Source organism: Phyllobates terribilis, unplaced genomic scaffold (assembly GCF_046119375.1).
Source record: "Phyllobates terribilis strain yellow unplaced genomic scaffold, ASM4611937v1 Scaffold_232__1_contigs__length_3120203, whole genome shotgun sequence".
Lineage (NCBI taxonomy): Eukaryota > Metazoa > Chordata > Amphibia > Anura > Dendrobatidae > Phyllobates > Phyllobates terribilis.
Window position 1 is genome coordinate 2821821 of NW_027362992.1, and position 20265 is coordinate 2842085.

Genomic DNA, 20265 nt, shown 5'->3' on the forward strand with positions numbered 1-20265 from the left:
AATTTCTCCGTTACTTACATCCCTGGTACTAAGAATGTTAAGGCGGATGCCTTGTCTCGCAGTTTTTCTCCCATAGTCGGTGCTGAGAAAGAGGAGAACATTTTACAAGAAGGTGTTGTGATAGCTGCTTTGGACTCCGTTTTGGAAAATGAGATTCTTAAAGCACAGGAGAATGCCCCTTCTAACACTCCTCATGGGAGGTTGTTTGTGCCTGGGACCTTTAGGAGAGATTTGTTTGTTGAGTGTCACGAATCTCGGTTGGCAGCTCATCCCGGAATCTCTGAGACCAAGAGACTGGTGGGTCGCAGTTTTTGGTGGCCTGGATGGCAGAAGGAAGTCATTAAGTGGGTGCGTCAATGTACTATATGTGCTAGATCTAAGTCCTCACATACTCCTGCTGCGGGGTTGCTTTGTCCTTTGGAGGTTCCCAGTGCTCCTTGGACACATTTGGCTATGGACTTTATAACTGACCTTCCCCCCTCTGAGGGTTTTACTGTCATCTGGGTGGTCGTGGACCGTTTTAGCAAGATGTGTCACTTGGTTCCTTTCGTCAAACTGCCCTGCGCTAAAACTCTCGCTAAGGCCTTTGTCAAGGAAATTGTCAGACTTCATGGCGTTCCTACTGACATTGTTTCTGATAGGGGTCCTCAGTTCGTGGCTCGTTTTTGGCGTGCCTTTTGTGATAGGTTGGGAGTTCATTTGTCGTTCTCGTCCGGATATCATCCTGAATCTAATGGCCAGACAGAAAGGAAAAACCAGGATGTTGAGCAGTTCTTGCGTTGTTTTGTGGCAGACAATCAAGAGGGGTGGTCTGAGTTTCTGCCACTTGCTGAATTTGCTCTGAACAATCATACATCTTCTTCTGCTGGTTGTTCGCCTTTTTTTTGTTGTTCTGGGAGACATCCGTCGTTTGGGTCGTTCTCCAAGTTGGGATCTGCCGTGCCTGAGGAGGAGAATTTTTCCGGTGATTTGGAGAGAGTTTGGACGGATGTGCGTGGTAATCTTCAGGAGGCCAACAGAAAATCTAAAGACTACTTTGATAGGAAACGACAGGAGGTTTTGTTCGCTGTTGGTGACATGGTTTGGTTGTCCTCTAGGAATCTGCGGTTGAGGATTCCTTCAAAGAAATTGGGTCCCAAGTTTGTAGGGCCCTTTAAGGTGCTTCAGGTTGTCAACCAATCTGCTGTTAGGTTGGAGGTTCCTACCTCCTGGAGAATTAATCCGGTATTTCATGTCTCTCTGTTGAAAAAAGCTGTTGTATCGGATTGTGACGCCTCTGCCTCTGTTCCTCCGGTGGTGGAGGACGGGGAATATGAAATTTCTCGCATCCTTAACTCTAGACGGTATAGAGGTAGTTTGCAGTATCTTGTGGCCTGGAAAGGTTTCGGTCCCGAGGATAACTCTTGGGTGAGGTCAGATGATGTTTCCGCGTCCAGACTTATCAGAGCGTTTCACAGGAGATTTCCTGATAAGCCTGGTCCTAGGGGATCCGGAGGATCCTCTTAGAAGGGGGGGTACTGTTAGAACCTTGCTCTTAGGTTTTTTTTTCCTTTGCTGGTCACATGACCTTGTTGGCCTATTTAATCCTGCTCCGCCCTTCTGGCTTTGCTGGACTTCATTGTATATCTACTTTCTAGCTAGCCTGTGCTCTGTGTCTTGCTCTGTTAGTTTGCTTTGTCTACTGACCTCTATGTTCTATATATTTTGTTTTTTCGTCTGTCTGCTACTATTTCTGTTAGGAGGTGTCCCATATTCCTCCCAGTCCTTAGTACTTGTAGGGATTCCTTCCCCACATCTATAGGTCTCCGTACAGACTAGCTTAGGACTTTAGCAGGTCTGATCGCAGGATCAGGTCCCCTGTTACATCGTAGGGATTCAGCTGAGTTCTATCGTAGGGACAGATCTCCTCTCTTTCCTTAGCTCTGGTAGCAGAACATAACAATGTCCCCACTGCCATGAGATCTTCCCGGAGCTCCTTCCTTGTTGTCCTTGGGTTAGCCTTGACTCTTCGGACAAGCCTGGCCTCGGCACGGGAGGACACTTTCAAAGGCTGTCCAGGCCGTGGAAGGCTAACAGTAGTTCCATAAGCCTTCCACTTACGGATGATGCTCCCAACAGTGGAGACAGGTAGGCCCAACTCCTTGGAAAGGGTTTTGTACCCCTTGCCAACCTTGTGACCCTCCACGATCTTGTCTCTGATGGCCTTGGAATGCTCCTTTGTCTTTCCCATGTTGACCATGTCTGAGTGCTGTTCACAAGTTTGGGGAGGGTCTTAAATAGTCAGAAAAGGCTGGCAAAAGAGATCTTTAATCCACACATGTGAAGCTCATTATTCTTGGTGCCTGAACTACTTCTTAATACTTTAGGGGGACCAAACAGAATTCTTGTGGTTTGAGGGGTTGAATAATAAATGACACTCTGAATTAACTTTTTACGTTTTAAAAAAAAAAAAAACAAAAAACAAAATTTGCTGCAGTGCATTTCCCACTTCCAGGCTGATCTACAGTACAAATGTCACAATGCCAAGTTAATTCCGCAAGTGTCAACCAGCTAAATCTGCAGGGGGTTGAATACTACTTGTAGGCACTGTATATACACACCCATATAAAGTATACATATATATACACATATATACAGTATACATATATATACACCCATGTACAGTATACATATACATACACACATATACAGTATAGATATATATACACACACATATACAGTATACATATATATACAAATATATACAGTATACATATATACACACCCATATACAGTATACATATATATACACACATATACAGTATACATATATACACACATATACAGTATACATATATATACAGTATACATATATACACACATATACAGTATACATATATATACACACATATACAGTATACATATATATACAGTATACATATATACACACACATATACAGTATACATATATATATACACACATATACAGTATACATATATACACACATATACAGTATACATATATATACAGTATACATATATACACACATATACAGTATACATATATATACACACATATACAGTATACATATATATACAGTATACATATATACACACACATAAACAGTATACATATATATATATATATACACACACATATACAGTATACATATATACACACATATACAGTATACATATATACAGTATACATATATACACACATATACAGTATACATATATATACACACATATACAGTATACATATATATACAGTATACATATATACACACACATATACAGTATACATATATATACACACACATATACAGTATACATATATACACACATATATACAGTATACATATATACACACATATACAGTATCTATAATATAACCGGGGATGCGTGTTTCTGTCCGAAGCCTCGATAGACTGCGCATGCGTGACACGCAGTCTGGCTCCAGAGAGAAGCAGGCATCCAGCCGTTACAGGTAAGAGGAGGTGTATGGCGCCGGAGATCGCGGTATGCGTAGACACTGAACACATACTGCGATCTCCGGCGCCATACTTACATACTTACCTGACCGGGAGGAGCGTTGCCTCGGCGCCTCTCTTCGCTGGAGACCGGGGGGGGAGTGAAGGTGTCGGACCGGTGCGTGCGCATTGCGCTATCCGGCGCCATTTTACTGAAGACACATTTGCAGTGTGTCTTCAGCAAATTGGCACCGGACAGCGCGGTGGAGTACAGAGAAGAAAGGTGAGTATAACTGTTTATTTTTTTCGTATGTGTGTACAGTGTGAAAGGGATGAGGGGGCCGTACATAACAGGATTGTGGGGTGAGGAGACCATGCATATATTAGGATTGGGGGGGTGAGGGGTACCACACATACCAGGATTGGGGGGTGAGGGGTAGCACACATACCAGGATTGGGGGTGAAGGGTACCACACATACCAGGATTGGGGATGAGGGGTACCACACATACCAGGATTGGGGGTGAGGGGTACCACGCATACCAGGATTTGGGGGTGAGGGGTACCACGCATACCATGATTGGGGGTGAGGGGTATCACGCATACCAGGATTGGGCGGTGAGGGGTGCCACACATACCAGGATTGGGGGGTGAGGGGTGCCACACATACCAGGATTGGGGGGTGAGGGGTACCACACATACCAGGATTGGGGGGTGAGGGGTATCACGCATACCAGGAATGGGGGGTGAGGTGTAACACGCATACCAGGATTGGGGGGTGAGGGGACGACGCATACGAGGATTGGGGGGTGAGGGGACCATGCATACCAGGATTGAGGGTGAGGGGTGCCACGCATACCGGGATTGGGGATGAGGGGTGCCACGCATACCGGGATTGGGGATGAGGGGTGCCACGCATACCGGGATTGGGGATGAGGGGTGCCACACATACAAGGATTGGGGATGAGGGGTGCCACACATTCCGGGATTGGGGATGAGGGGTACCACGCATACCGGGATTGGGGATGAGAGGTGCCACACATACAAGGATTGGGGATGAGGGGTGCCACGCATACCAGGATTGGGGGTGAGGGGTATCATGTATACCAGAATTGGGGGGTGAGGGGACCATGCATACCAGGACTGGGGGTGAGGGGTGCCATGTATACCAGAATTGGGGGGTGAGGGGACCATGCATACCAGGATTGGGGAATGAGGGGTGCCATGTATACCAGTATTGGGGAATGAGAGGTGCCATGAATACCAGGATTGGGGGGTGAAGGGACCATGCATACCAGGATTAGGGGGTGAGGGGTGCCATGCATACCAGGATTGGGGGGTGAGGGGTGCCATGCATACTAGGATTGGGGGGTGAGGGGTGCCACGCATACCAGGATTGGGGGGTGGAGGGACCATACATACCAGGATTAGGGGGTGAGGGGTGCCATGCATACCACAATAGGATGGGGGCAGCACAAATACCAGGATGGGAGACCATATACCAATAAAAATGCTCGCCCCCCGGGAATTGAACGGGTTCAATAGCTAGTATATATATATATACACGCATATATACAGTAATACAGCATATACATACACACATATATACTGTATATACACACACACATATATACACTGTATATACACACACATATATACAGTAATACAGCATATACACACACATATATATACTGTATATATACACACACACATATATACTGTATATATACACACACACACATATATATACTGTATATACACACACACATATATATACTGTATACATACACACACATATATATACTGTATATATACACACACATATATATACTGTATATATACACACACACATATATACTGTATATATACACACACATATATACAGTAATACAGCATATACATACACATATATATACTGTATATATACACACACACATATATACACTGTATATATATACACACACACATATATACAGTAATACAGCATATACACACACATATATATACTGTATATATACACACACATATATACTGTATATACACACACACATATATATACTGTATATACACACACACATTTATATACTGTATACATACACACACACATATATATACTGTATATACACACACACACATATATATACTGTATATACACACACATACACACATATATACAGTAATACAGCATATACACACACACATATATATACTGTATATACACACACATATATACTGTATATACACACACACATATATATACTGTATACATACACACACACACACATATATATATACTGTATATATACACACACACACACATATATATACTGTATATACACACACACATATATACTGTATATACACACACCCATATATATACTGTATACATACACACACACATATATATTCTGTATATATACACACACACACACATATATAGCTACAGGCCCCGCAGCGTCCTCTGTGTCTCTGTACAGATATAAGTGTAACACATACTGGATCCAGCACAGGTGACAGTCTGCCATAGAGCTGACGTGCAGTACATACACTGTGTTATGGGGGCGCTCACCTGTGCGGACCCCGCGCTCCGGCCGCTACTTCTCTGCTCATATAAGGTCTCTCTTTCTGCCATTAAATAATTCGGTTGTCATGGCAGCGGAGGCGGGGCGTTGGTAGGGGGCGTGTCTGGTATAGGGCAGATTGGGGCGGGGCTGTCATGCAGTGCTTGTCTCATCGCTGTAATTTCCTGCTGATGCCACCTGGTGGACAGCATTGGTCAGTACACGCTGAGAATGCTCACATGGTGGGGGAGGGGCAGCTTATATATGTATATATACAGTCACAATGCAGCTAGGGGTGTGTTCACTCAGTGTTTTTTTAAACATTTTTTTCCACATTATAAAACTCAGAGTTGTCAGGAAAAGCATTGCATGTATTTTTGATGTATGCCTCATACTAAATACATTTTTGAAGATTTTTTTTAATCTTCCATCCTATACTCGGGCTCTGGCTGTATATTGTTGTGGCCCCGGGACTTGCTTAGATCCGCTGGGTGGCATTGCCAGCTACATTGCAGTAAATGGGTGACCTGAAATCCCACATTTATCCTGTGACCAGTTAGGGACTGTTTTTTCTTAAAGAAGGGGCTCGTGTTATTAATCCCAGACAATCCATTAATGGAGTTTCCAGTAGTATAATAATGATGATTTATCCTGGGGATGGGTTATCACTATCAGATCGGTGGGCTCCGACATGCGGCACCGGCTCTACCCATCAGCTGATTGCAGCGCTCAAGTGTAAATAGTGTGAAGATTGAACATCACCGCTCCATTCACTGTACTGCGGGTCTTGCAGATCAGCTAATATTCATGTAATAGGAGCTGATCTGCAGCACCAGGGAGCGGCCACTACACAGTGAACAGATCAGTGATGTTCAGCTCCTCAACAATGTTTACATCTGACCTCTGCCAGAGTTTCAAACAACTGAGTAGTGGAGGTGCCACGTGCCGGACCCCCACAAATCTGATATTAATGAGCTAACCAGGGGATAGGCCATCAATATGTTTGCCCTGGAAATTCCCTTTAAGGCCCACCTGCACATACTATGTATATAATATATATATATATATATATATGGCAAAGAGTGGGAAGGGGTTAATCACAGGCTCATAAAACAGACAAACAATACAAATATTGGTTCTATATTTTACACATTTGGGGTAGCCCTTAAGAGGGCCGTTGGGTCAAAGAGAGAGAGAGAGAGAGAGGGGAGGGAGAGATACCGGGAGATACCAAGAGAGAGAAAAAAAGAGAGACTCAACCAGTGCAAGGCTAAGCCGGGCAGGCGGCAGCGGCTATTTATACCCACTGCTGATCTCTGATTGGTGGAAAATCTGGGTGTGGCTGCTCTCTGATTGGTGGAAAATCTGTGTGTGGCTGCTCTGTGATTGGTCAGCATTATGACCTCACAGTGGCGATGACTCATACCTCCTGGGTGATTCTTCTGGGCGGTTCTGTTTTCTGACTGGTGGAAATTCTAATCAGCATTATGACCTCACAGTGGCCGTGACTCATGTTTCATGGACTGTTCTATCTGGGTGACCTGAAACATGCTGATCTCTGATTGGTGGAAATTCAAGTCATCTTCATGACATCACAATCAGCATGTTATTACTGCTGAGATGTTCAGTTTCTTCCTAAATTTCCTACGTTTTGTCCTAATTTATTAGCACATATATACCACTCATTCCTACAATCAAAGGATCAGGAAACCACTCTGAAATCAATATCCTACAATTTACCCCAACAGCAAAAAAACAACTATACACAAAATACCAAAAGATATATCAGATTATTAATGAGCAAATAAAAGACACAATCACGTAAAAATAATTTTTAGAAAGGTGTAGAAAAAATGCTGTAAAGTAAGAACGCTTCAAAAATAGAAATGTTAATGATTTATTTAATCAATTAACAAAATAAAAGTGAATGAACAAACGAAAAATCTAGATCCAATCAATATTTGGTGTGACCAACTTTTCACTTTAAAGCAGCATCAATTCTTCTAGGTACACCTGCGCAAAGTCAGGGATTTTGTAATAATACAGTCAGGTGTCTGGTCATACACCATGGCAAGACTGAGCAAGAATACACAAGGAAGTTATACTACATCAGCAAGTTCTCTAAGGCACAAATTTCAAAGCAGATTGAGGGTTCAAGATGTGTCATTCAAGCACTTATGAAGAAGCACAAGAAAATGTGCAACGTTGAGGTCAGTAGATGCAGTGGTCGGCCAAGGAAACTTAGTGCAGCAGATGTATGACACATTATGGTTACTTTCCTTCAAAAGCGGAAGATGTCCAGCAGTGCCATCAGCTCAGAACTGGCAGCAACCAGTGGGACTCAGCTTCACTCATCTACTGTTCAGAGAAGACTGGTCAGAAGTGGTCTTCATAGCAGAATTGTGGCGCAAAAGCCATATCTTCCACATCAAAACAAGGCCAAGTGACTCAACTATGCATTAAAACAGAGGAACCAGGGTGTAGAAAATTGCTCTGGACGGTTGAGTCAAAATATGAAAAATGTTGTTATTACAGAAGAGATTTTGTTCACTGGAGGGCTGGAGAGCAGTACAATAAAGAGTGTCTGTGGGCAATAGTGATGCATAAGCATGGTGGAGGGTCCTGTAAGTTTGGGGCTGCATTTCAGCAAATGGAGGTGGAAATTGGGTCAGAATTATTGGTTCCCTCAATGCTGAGATATAGAGGCAGATACTTATCCATCATGCAATATCATCAGGGAGGTGTCTGATTGGATCCAAATGTTTTCTTCAGCAGAACAACAACCCCAAACGTACAGCCAATGTCATTAAGAATTATCTTGAATGAAAAGAACAAGGAGTCCTGGAAATGACCTGGTCCCACCCAGTGGAATAACTAGAGTCTGATAGGCCCCCACCTGCATGTTGGTCAGATGTATGGGCAATTGTAGCGTTCTGGATCCTATAAAGATACAGTATATGTGTTCTCTCCCTATGTAGTAATGTCCCCATCCTGGCTCCTTCTTGTAATAATCTCCCACATACTGGGCCTTATGCTATAACATTTTCCCCCACCTGTGCCCCTGTCTGGTAATGTCCCCATTCTGGCATCATTTCCTTCATCCTGGTTTAATGTCCCCATCCTGGTATAGTGTCCCTATTCTGATATAATGTCCCCATTTTGGTATAATGTCTCTAACCTGGTATAATATCCCCCATGCTGGGGTAATGCTCCCAATTCTGCTATAATGTCCCCAAAGCTGGTATAATGCCCCACATCCTGGTATAGTATCTCCAGTTCTGGCATAATGTCCCCCATGCTGCTATAATATCCCCCATACTGGTATAATATCATCATTGTGATATAATGTCCCCCATCCTGGTATAACATCATCATTGTGATATAATGTCCCCATTCTGATATAGTGTCACCCATCCGGGTATGGTGTACCCCATTCTGGTATAGTGTCCCTTATTCTGGTGTAATGTCCCCAATTCTGGTATAATTTCCCCATTCTGATATAATGTCCCCATTCTGATTTAATGTCCCCCTTCCTGGTATATTGTCCCCATTCTGATATATTGTCCCCATTCTGATATAGTGTCCTTCATCTTGGTAAAATGTCCCCATACTAGTATAGTGTCCCCATTCTGGTATAATGTCCCCATCCTGATATAATGCCCCTCATCCTGGTTTAATGACCATCATACTGGTTTAATGTCCCTCGCCCTGGTTTAATGTCCCCCATCCTGTTACAATCCATTCCATTCTGTTACAGTGTCTCACATTCTGGCTGTTATGTTCTGCTACCAAAGCTAAGGAAAGAGAGGAGATCTGTCCCTACTATAAGACTCAGCTGAATCCCTACGATGTAACAGGGAACCTGATCCTGCGATCAGACCTGCTAAAGTCCTAATCTAGTCTGTACGGAGACCTATAGATTTGGGGAGGGAATCCCTACAAGTACTAAGGACTGGGAGGAATAAGGGACACCTCCTAACAGAAATAGTAGCAGACAGACGAACAAACAAAATAGAAAGAACCTAGAGGTCCGTAGACCAAGCAAACTAACAGAGTTAGATACAGAGCACAGGCTAGCTAGAAAGTAGATATACAATGAAGTCCAGCAAAGCCAGAAGGGCGGAGCAGGATTAAATAGGCCAACAAGGTCATGTGACCAGCAAAGGAAAAAAAAACCTAACAGCAAGGTTCTAACAGTACCCCCCCTTCTAAGAGGATCCTCCGGATCCCCTAGGACCAGGCTTATCAGGAAATCTCCTGTGAAACGCTCTGATAAAGTCTGGACGCGGAAACATCATCTGACCTCACCCAAGAGTTATCCTCGGGTCCGAAACCTTTCCAGGCCACAAGATACTGCAAACTACCTCTATACCGTCTAGAGTCAAGGATGCGAGAAATTTCATATTCCCCGTCCTCCACCACCGGAGGAACAGAGGCAGAGGCGTCACCATCCGACACAACAGCTTTTTTTAACAGAGAGACATGAAAGACCGGATTAATTCTCCAGGAGGTAGGAACCTCCAACCTAACAGCAGATTGGTTGACAACCTGAAGCACCTTAAAGGGCCCTACAAACTTGGGACCCAATTTCTTAGAAGGAATCCTCAACCGCAGATTCCTAGAGGACAACCAAACCATGTCACCAACAGCGAACAAAACCTCCTGTCGTTTCCTATCAAAGTAGTCTTTAGATTTTCTGTTGGCCTCCTGAAGATTACCACGCACATCCGTCCAAACTCTTTCCAAATCACCGGAAAAATTCTCCTCCTCAGGCACGGCAGATCCCAACTTGGAGAACGACCCAAACGACGGATGTCTCCCAGAACAACAAAAAAAAGGCGAACAACCAGCAGAAGAAGATGTATGATTGTTCAGAGCAAATTCGGCAAGTGGCAGAAACTCAGACCACCCCTCTTGATTGTCTGCCACAAAACAACGCAAGAACTGCTCAACATCCTGGTTTTTCCTTTCTGTCTGGCCATTAGATTCAGGATGATATCCGGACGAAAACGACAAATGAATTCCCAACCTGTCACAAAAGGCACGCCAAAAACGAGCCACGAACTGAGGACCCCTATCAGAAACAATGTCAGTAGGAACGCCATGAAGTCTGACAATTTCCTTGACAAAGGCCTTAGCGAGAGTTTTAGCGCAGGGCAGTTTGACGAAGGGAACCAAGTGACACATCTTGCTAAAACGGTCCACGACCACCCAGATGACAGTAAAACCCTCAGAGGGGGGAAGGTCAGTTATAAAGTCCATAGCCAAATGTGTCCAAGGAGCACTGGGGACCTCCAAAGGACAAAGCAACCCCGCAGCAGGAGTATGTGAGGACTTAGATCTAGCACATATAGTACATTGGCGCACCCACTTAATGACTTCCTTCTGCCATCCAGGCCACCAAAAACTGCGACCCACCAGTCTCTTGGTCTCAGAGATTCCGGGATGACCTGCCAACCGAGATTCGTGACACTCAACAAACAAATCTCTCCTAAAGGTCCCAGGCACAAACAACCTCCCATGAGGAGTGTTAGATGGGGCATTCTCCTGAGCTTTAAGAATCTCATCTTCCAAAACGGAGTCTAAAGCAGCTATCACAACACCTTCTTGTAAAATGTTTTCCTCTTTCTCAGCACCGACTATGGGAGAAAAACTGCGAGACAAGGCATCCGCCTTAACATTCTTAGTACCAGGGATGTAAGTAACGGAGAAATTAAACCGCGAGAAAAACAGTGCCCACCTAGCCTGACGGGCATTCAGGCGCTTGGCAGCGTCAAGATATATCAGATTTTTATGATCCGTAAGAACCTGAACGGGAAATTCCGCACCTTCCAAGAAGTGGCGCCAGTGTTCAAATGCGAGTTTAATAGCCAATAATTCCCGATTACCAATATCGTAATTCAATTCAGTCTCCGAAAATTTTTTTGAAAAAAATGCACAGGGATGTAATCCATCCCCGTTATCCTGCGACAATACTGCGCCAACCCCCACAGAGGAAGCATCAACCTCAACCAAAAACGGCCTAGTAACATCAGGCTGCATAAGGATGGGAGCAGAGGTGAACCTCTCCTTGAGATACACAAAAGCTTCAATGGCCTCAGAAGACCACTGAACCGCATCAGCACCTTTCCTGGTGAGATCAGTCAGAGGTTTGACAATACTAGAAAAATTTTTTATGAATTTTCTATAGTAATTGGCGAAACCCAAAAACCTCTGTATTGATTTCAAACCAATAGGCCTAGGCCATTCCTGCACAGCCTGAACCTTAACCGGATCCATCTCAAAACCTTTGCTGGAGATAATGTAGCCCAAAAAACTAATTCTCTGTACAGCGAACTCACATTTCTCCAGCTTAGCAAAAAGCGAATTGTCCATTAATAACTGTAATACCTCACGCACGCTCCGCCAATGAGACTCCAGATCTGGCGAATAAATCAAAATGTCATCCAAATACACAACCACATTTTTACCGATCAAAGGTCTAAGGATGTCATTAATCAGATTCTGAAAAAATGCAGGAGCATTAGTAAGACCAAAAGGCATAACCAGATTCTCAAAATGACCCACAGGAGTGTTAAAAGCAGTCTTCCATTCATCACCCTCCTTCATGCGCAACAGATTGTATGCCCCCTTAAGGTCAATTTTAGAGAACCACTTGGCCCCCAATAACTGGTTAAACAGATCAGGAATCAATGGCAGTGGGTAAGGATTGCGTACCGTAATTTTGTTAATCTCACGAAAATCCAGACAAGGACGTAAACCGCCGTCCTTTTTTTTTACAAAAAAAAATCCAACCGCCACAGGAGACTTAGAGGGCCTAATGTGACCGGCGGCCAAACTTGTCTGTATGTATTCCTCCAAAGCCTTCCTCTCAGGAATAGTAAGGTTAAATAAACGACTTTTAGGAAGAGTCGCTCCAGGGACAAATTCAATAGAACAATCATAGTCTCTATGGGGAGGCAAAACCTGCGATTCTTTCTCAGAAAAAACTCTCCAAAAATCCTGAATAGGAACAGGCAATTCTCCCCTATCCAAAGCTGCAATACGCCCGTTACAACACTTGTCATAACATTTATGGCTCCAGGATTTAATTTCACTGGTAGACCAATCCAGTACAGGATTGTGAAATTTTAACCAGGGCAAACCCAATATTACTGGAGAAGGCAAGTTATTCAACACTACCAAATCCAATTTCTCATGATGAACACCATTAATAGTGAGAGGAAATTCACTGACCTTGAGAGTAATATTCTTCAAAGGGGAGCCATCCACAGAAACCACAGCAATGGGGGATGATAAAGGTTCAGGTTTTAAATTGAGTTTTTCCACGAATCCCCCATCAATAACATTCAGTGTAGACCCGCAATCAACAAACACCCGAAATTCCATTAATTTTTCCTGAGCAATCGTGGAAGCAGCTAAAAATATACCCTTGGAATTTAAACAGGCAATACGGGCGTGACTGACCATTTTTTTTTCTTTCTTCATACGAAGCTCACAGCCTTTAATCAAATGACCAGATTTCCCGCAATAGAAACACAAGCCTTCTGAAAAACGACGGTGTTTTTCTTGAGAGCGAGGTGCCACCGATCCAATCTCCATCGGTTCACCACTGTTAGTACACACATTATCATAACCAGAAACTGACATAGCAGAGGATTTGCTCTCATTAACCCTAGCACGCAGTCTTCTGTCCACCCGTATAGCTAATTGCATAGCCTGTTGCAAATCCTCAGGTGTAGGATAAGCAATTAGCAGGTCTTTAACCTTTTCACTGAGCCCAGCAAGAAATAGACTTTTCAGAGCAGAATCGTTCCACCCTGTTTGAGTGGACCAACGACGAAAATGTGTACAATATTTTTCCATATTACCTGATCCTTGTTTTAAACGTCTCAACTCAGTCTCAGCTGATGCCACACGGTCAGGATCATCATATAATAGTCCTAAAGCAGAAAAAAAACTATCCACTGATCTGAAGCATGTATCACTAGGTTGCAAAGAAAAGGCCCACTCCTGAGGCTCTTTGCGCAAAAGTGACATTATGAACCCTACGCGCTGGGATTCATCCCCAGAGGACTTGGGTCTCAAACGAAAATACAATAAGCAAGCATTTTTAAATGAAAAAAATTCTCGATGTTCACCAAAAAATAAATCCGGCAAACATACCTTAGGCTCCAAGAAATATGCTCCAGGACAGTTACTCACGTGCTGACGGAGCTCGGCCACTTCCAGAGAGAGTCCCTGCAGGTGTTTAGCCAAATCCTGAACCGACACCATGATGGAACAAAAAAAAAAATCTTTCCTTAGAGAATTTACAGGCTGGACTTACTGTTATGTTCTGCTACCAAAGCTAAGGAAAGAGAGGAGATCTGTCCCTACTATAAGACTCAGCTGAATCCCTACGATGTAACAGGGAACCTGATCCTGCGATCAGACCTGCTAAAGTCCTAATCTAGTCTGTACGGAGACCTATAGATTTGGGGAGGGAATCCCTACAAGTACTAAGGACTGGGAGGAATAAGGGACACCTCCTAACAGAAATAGTAGCAGACAGACGAACAAACAAAATAGAAAGAACCTAGAGGTCCGTAGACCAAGCAAACTAACAGAGTTAGATACAGAGCACAGGCTAGCTAGAAAGTAGATATACAATGAAGTCCAGCAAAGCCAGAAGGGCGGAGCAGGATTAAATAGGCCAACAAGGTCATGTGACCAGCAAAGGAAAAAAAAACCTAACAGCAAAGTTCTAACACTGGCATAATGACCTAATTCTGATATAATGTCCCCATTCTGGTATAATGTACCCATTCTGGCATAATGTCCCCCATCCTAGTATGGTATCTACTGAGCTGCCATCCTGGGGATGGGTTATCAATATCAGATCGGTGGGCTCCGACACGCGGCACTGGCTCTACCCATCAGCTGTTTGCAACGCTCTGATGTAAATAGTTTGAAGATCTGAACATCACTGCTCCATTCACTGTACTGTGGGTCCTGCAAGTCAGCTAATATGTAATAGGAGCTGATCTGCAGCACCAGGTAGCAGCCACTACACAGTGACCAGAGCTGTGATGTTCAGCTCCTCAACAATGTTTACATCTGACCTCTGCCAGAGTTTCAAACAACTGAGTATTGGAGGTGCCACGTGCCGGACCCCCACAAATCTGATATTAATGAGCTAACCAGGGGATAGGCCATCAATATGTTTGTCCTGGAAATTCCCTTTAAGGCCCACCTGCACATACTATGTATATAATATATATAGATGGCAAAGAGTGGGAAGGGGTTAATCACAGGCTCATAAAATGGACAAACAACACAAATATTGGTTTTATCTTTTACACATTTGGGGTAGCCCCTAAGAGGGCCGTTCGGTCAAAGAGAGAGAGAGAGAAGAGAGAGGGGAGGGAGAGATACCGGGAGATACCAAGAGAGAGAAAAAAAGAGAGACCCAACCAGTGCAAGGCTAAGGGTAGGCGGCAGCGGCTATTTATACCCACTGCTGATCTCTGATTGGTGGAAAATCTGTGTGTGGCTGCTCTGTGATTGGTCAGCATTATGACCTCACAGTGGCGATGACTCATACCTCCTGGGTGGTTCTTCTGGGCGGTTCTGTTTTCTGACTGGTGGAAATTCTAATCAGCATTATGACCTCACAGTGGTCGTGACTCATGTTTCATGGACTGTTCTATCTGGGTGACCTGAAACATGCTGATCTCTGATTGGTGGAAATTCAAGTCATCTTCATGACATCACAATCAGCATGTTATTACTGCTGAGATGTTCAGTTTCTTCCTAAATTTCCTACGTTTTGTCCTAATTTATTAGCACATATATACCACTCATTCCTACAATCAAAGGATCAGGAAACCACTCTGAAATCAATATCCTACAATTTACCCCAACAGCAAAAAAACAACTATACACAAAATACCAAAAGATATATCAGATTATTAATGAGCAAATAAAAGACACAATCACGTAAAAATAATTTTTAGAAAGGTGTAGAAAAAATGCTGTAAAGTAAGAACGCTTCAAAAATAGAAATGTTAATGATTTATTTAATCAATTAACAAAATAAAAGTGAATGAACAAACGAAAAATCTAGATCCAATCAATATTTGGTGTGACCAACTTTTCACTTTAAAGCAGCATCAATTCTTCTAGGTACACCTGCGCAAAGTCAGGGATTTTGTAATAATACAGTCAGGTGTCTGGTCATACACCATGGCAAGACTGAGCAAGAATACACAAGGAAGTTATACTACATCAGCAAGTTCTCTAAGGCACAAATTTCAAAGCAGATTGAGGGTTCAAGATGTGTCATTCAAGCACTTATGAAGAAGCACAAGAAAATGTGCAACGTTGAGGTCAGTAGATGCAGTGGTCGGCCAAGGAAACTTAGTGCAGCAGATGTATGACACATTATGGTTACTTTCCTTCAAAAGCGGAAGATGTCCAGCAGTGCCATCAGCTCAGAACTGGCAGCAACCAGTGGGACTCAGCTTCACTCATCTACTGTTCAGAGAAGACTGGTCAGAAGTGGTCTTCATAGCAGAATTGTGGCGCAAAAGCCATATCTTCCACATCAAAACAAGGCCAAGTGACTCAACTATGCATTAAAACAGAGGAACCAGGGTGTAGAAAATTGGCAGGATGTGCTCTGGACGGTTGAGTCAAAATATGAAAAATGTTGTTATTACAGAAGAGATTTTGTTCACTGGAGGGCTGGAGAGCAGTACAATAATGAGTGTCTGTGGGCAATAGTGATGCATAAGCATGGTGGAGGGTCCTGTAAGTTTGGGGCTGCATTTCAGCAAATGGAGGTGGAAATTGGGTCAGAATTATTGGTTCCCTCAATGCTGAGATATAGAGGCAGATACTTATCCATCATGCAATATCATCAGGGAGGTGTCTGATTGGATCCAAATGTTTTCTTCAGCAGAACAACAACCCCAAACGTACAGCCAATGTCATTAAGAATTATCTTGAATGAAAAGAACAAGGAGTCCTGGAAATGACCTGGTCCCACCCAGTGGAATAACTAGAGTCTGATAGGTCCCCACCTGCATGTTGGTCAGATGTATGGGCAATTGTAGCGTTCTGGATCCTATAAAGATACAGTATATGTGTTCTCTCCCTATGTAGTAATGTCCCCATCCTGGCTACTTCTTGTAATAATCTCCCACATACTGGGCCTTATGCTATAACATTTTCCCCCACCTGTGCCCCTGTCTGGTAATGTCCCCATTCTGGCATCATTTCCTTCATCCTGGTTTAATGTCCCCATCCTGGTATAGTGTCCCTATTCTGATATAATGTCCCCATTTTGGTATAATGTCTCTAACCTGGTATAATATCCCCCATGCTGGGGTAATGCTCCCAATTCTGCTATAATGTCCCCAAAGCTGGTATAATGCCCCACATCCTGGTATAGTATCTCCAGTTCTGGCATAATGTCCCCCATGCTGCTATAATATCCCCCATACTGGTATAATATCATCATTGTGATATAATGTCCCCCATCCTGGTATAACATCATCATTGTGATATAATTTCCCCATTCTGATATAGTGTCACCCATCCGGGTATGGTGTACCCCATTCTGGTATAGTGTCCCTTATTCTGGTATAATGTCCCCAATTCTGGTATAATTTCCCCATTCTGATATAATGTCCCCATTCTGATTTAATGTCCCCCTTCCTGGTATATTGTCCCCATTCTGATATATTGTCCCCATTCTGATATAGTGTCCTTCATCTTGGTAAAATGTCCCCATACTAGTATAGTGTCCCCATTCTGGTATAATGTCCCCATCCTGATATAATGCCCCTCATCCTGGTTTAATGACCATCATACTGGTTTAATGTCCCTCGCCCTGGTTTAATGTCCCCCATCCTGTTACAATCCATTCCATTCTGTTACAGTGTCTCACATTCTGGCATAATGACCTAATTCTGATATAATGTCCCCATTCTGGTATAATGTACCCATTCTGGCATAATGTCCCCCATCCTGGTATGGTATCTACTGAGCTGCCATCCTGGGGATGGGTTATCAATATCAGATCGGTGGGCTCCGACACGCGGCACTGGCTCTACCCATCAGCTGTTTGCAACGCTCTGATGTAAATAGTTTGAAGATCTGAACATCACTGCTCCATTCACTGTACTGTGGGTCCTGCAAGTCAGCTAATATGTAATAGGAGCTGATCTGCAGCACCAGGTAGCAGCCACTACACAGTGACCAGAGCTGTGATGTTCAGCTCCTCAACAATGTTTACATCTGACCTCTGCCAGAGTTTCAAACAACTGAGTATTGAAGGTGCCACGTGCCGGACCCCCACAAATCTGATATTAATGAGCTAACCAGGGGATAGGCCATCAATATGTTTGTCCTGGAAATTCCCTTTAAGGCCCACCTGCACATACTATGTATATAATATATATATATATGGCAAAGAGTGGGAAGGGGTTAATCACAGGCTCATAAAACGGACAAACAACACAAATATTGGTTTTATCTTTTACACATTTGGGGTAGCCCCTAAGAGGGCCGTTCGGTCAAAGAGAGAGAGAGAGAAGAGAGAGGGGAGGGAGAGATACCGGGAGATACCAAGAGAGAGAAAAAAAGAGAGACCCAACCAGTGCAAGGCTAAGGGTAGGCGGCAGCGGCTATTTATACCCACTGCTGATCTCTGATTGGTGGAAAATCTGTGTGTGGCTGCTCTGTGATTGGTCAGCATTATGACCTCACAGTGGCGATGACTCATACCTCCTGGGTGGTTCTTCTGGGCGGTTCTGTTTTCTGACTGGTGGAAATTCTAATCAGCATTATGACCTCACAGTGGCCGTGACTCATGTTTCATGGACTGTTCTATCTGGGTGACCTGAAACATGCTGATCTCTGATTGGTGGAAATTCAAGTCATCTTCATGACATCACAATCAGCATGTTATTACTGCTGAGATGTTCATTTTTTTCCTAAATTTCCTACGTTTTGTCCTAATTTATTAGCACATATATACCACTCATTCCTACAATCAAAGGATCAGGAAACCACTCTGAAATCAATATCCTACAATTTACCCCAACAGCAAAAAAACAACTATACACAAAATACCAAAAGATATATCAGATTATTAATGAGCAAATAAAAGACACAATCACGTAAAAATAATTTTTAGAAAGGTGTAGAAAAAATGCTGTAAAGTAAGAACGCTTCAAAAATAGAAATGTTAATGATTTATTTAATCAATTAACAAAATACAAGTGAATGAACAAACGAAAAATCTAGATCCAATCAATATTTGGTGTGACCAACTTTTCACTTTAAAACAGCATCAATTCTTCTAGGTACACCTGCGCAAAGTCAGGGATTTTGTATGTAACACCCCTTTAGAGCTACCACGGTACGCTGGGTGTTATGGGGGGTCTCACCTCTCTAGGGCGCAGTGCCTCCACCCGAATCTTGATTGGAGCTCTCACTGGGACTGCAGAAGGACTGTTATCTTCTGCCAGGGACTGATTCGGGAAGCCCCTGCCACAGCTCAGTACACACGCACCCGGAACAGGAGTAAAACTGTTTAACAGGTTTATTGCTATGCAGCAGAAATGAGGTGGATTTAAAGAAATAACATACAATACCAGTAACAGTGCTCTGTAAAAGTCATATACACATCACAATCTAATTCTACCCCAACCCTGCAAATATAATGTAGCAAGTTTTCCCTTTTTTGTATTAACTCAGTCCAAACGTTGGGGCCCAGTTGCCGCGGATGTTGGCGCGCAAATTATAACCATTGGTGCACTTAGATGAATATTAATGTCAATAGTCTGGGTTGTAGTGTACTCACTGTAAATAGCGCTGGAAGAACCACAAGTCTCAGAAGGGCACTCACGGTGCGTCTCAAACGGTCGTAAGTTTCTCTGGACACCAGCTGGGGGCGGCAGGATTCAGCCCTTTATATGGTGGGAGAGCTGGCAGAACTCTCCGAGTCCTTGATGTCAATTGCTTCACAGGGTGACAAGGCCGCGCTCTCTCCAGTAGCGCGGGTATATCAGAGGGGACGGCAACACTCTGCAGCGTAGAGGAATACAAATCCACAGCGCTCCGTCTTTCACAGCAAGCTGCCACGCTCTCTTTCCTCTGAACTTTTACTTTCACTTCCTGCCCAGCTCCCTCCAGCTAGTCCCTCCTCCTCCAATCCACTCTCTCTCCTTCGATCCTTCCAGGCTGTGTCATCTGACTGAA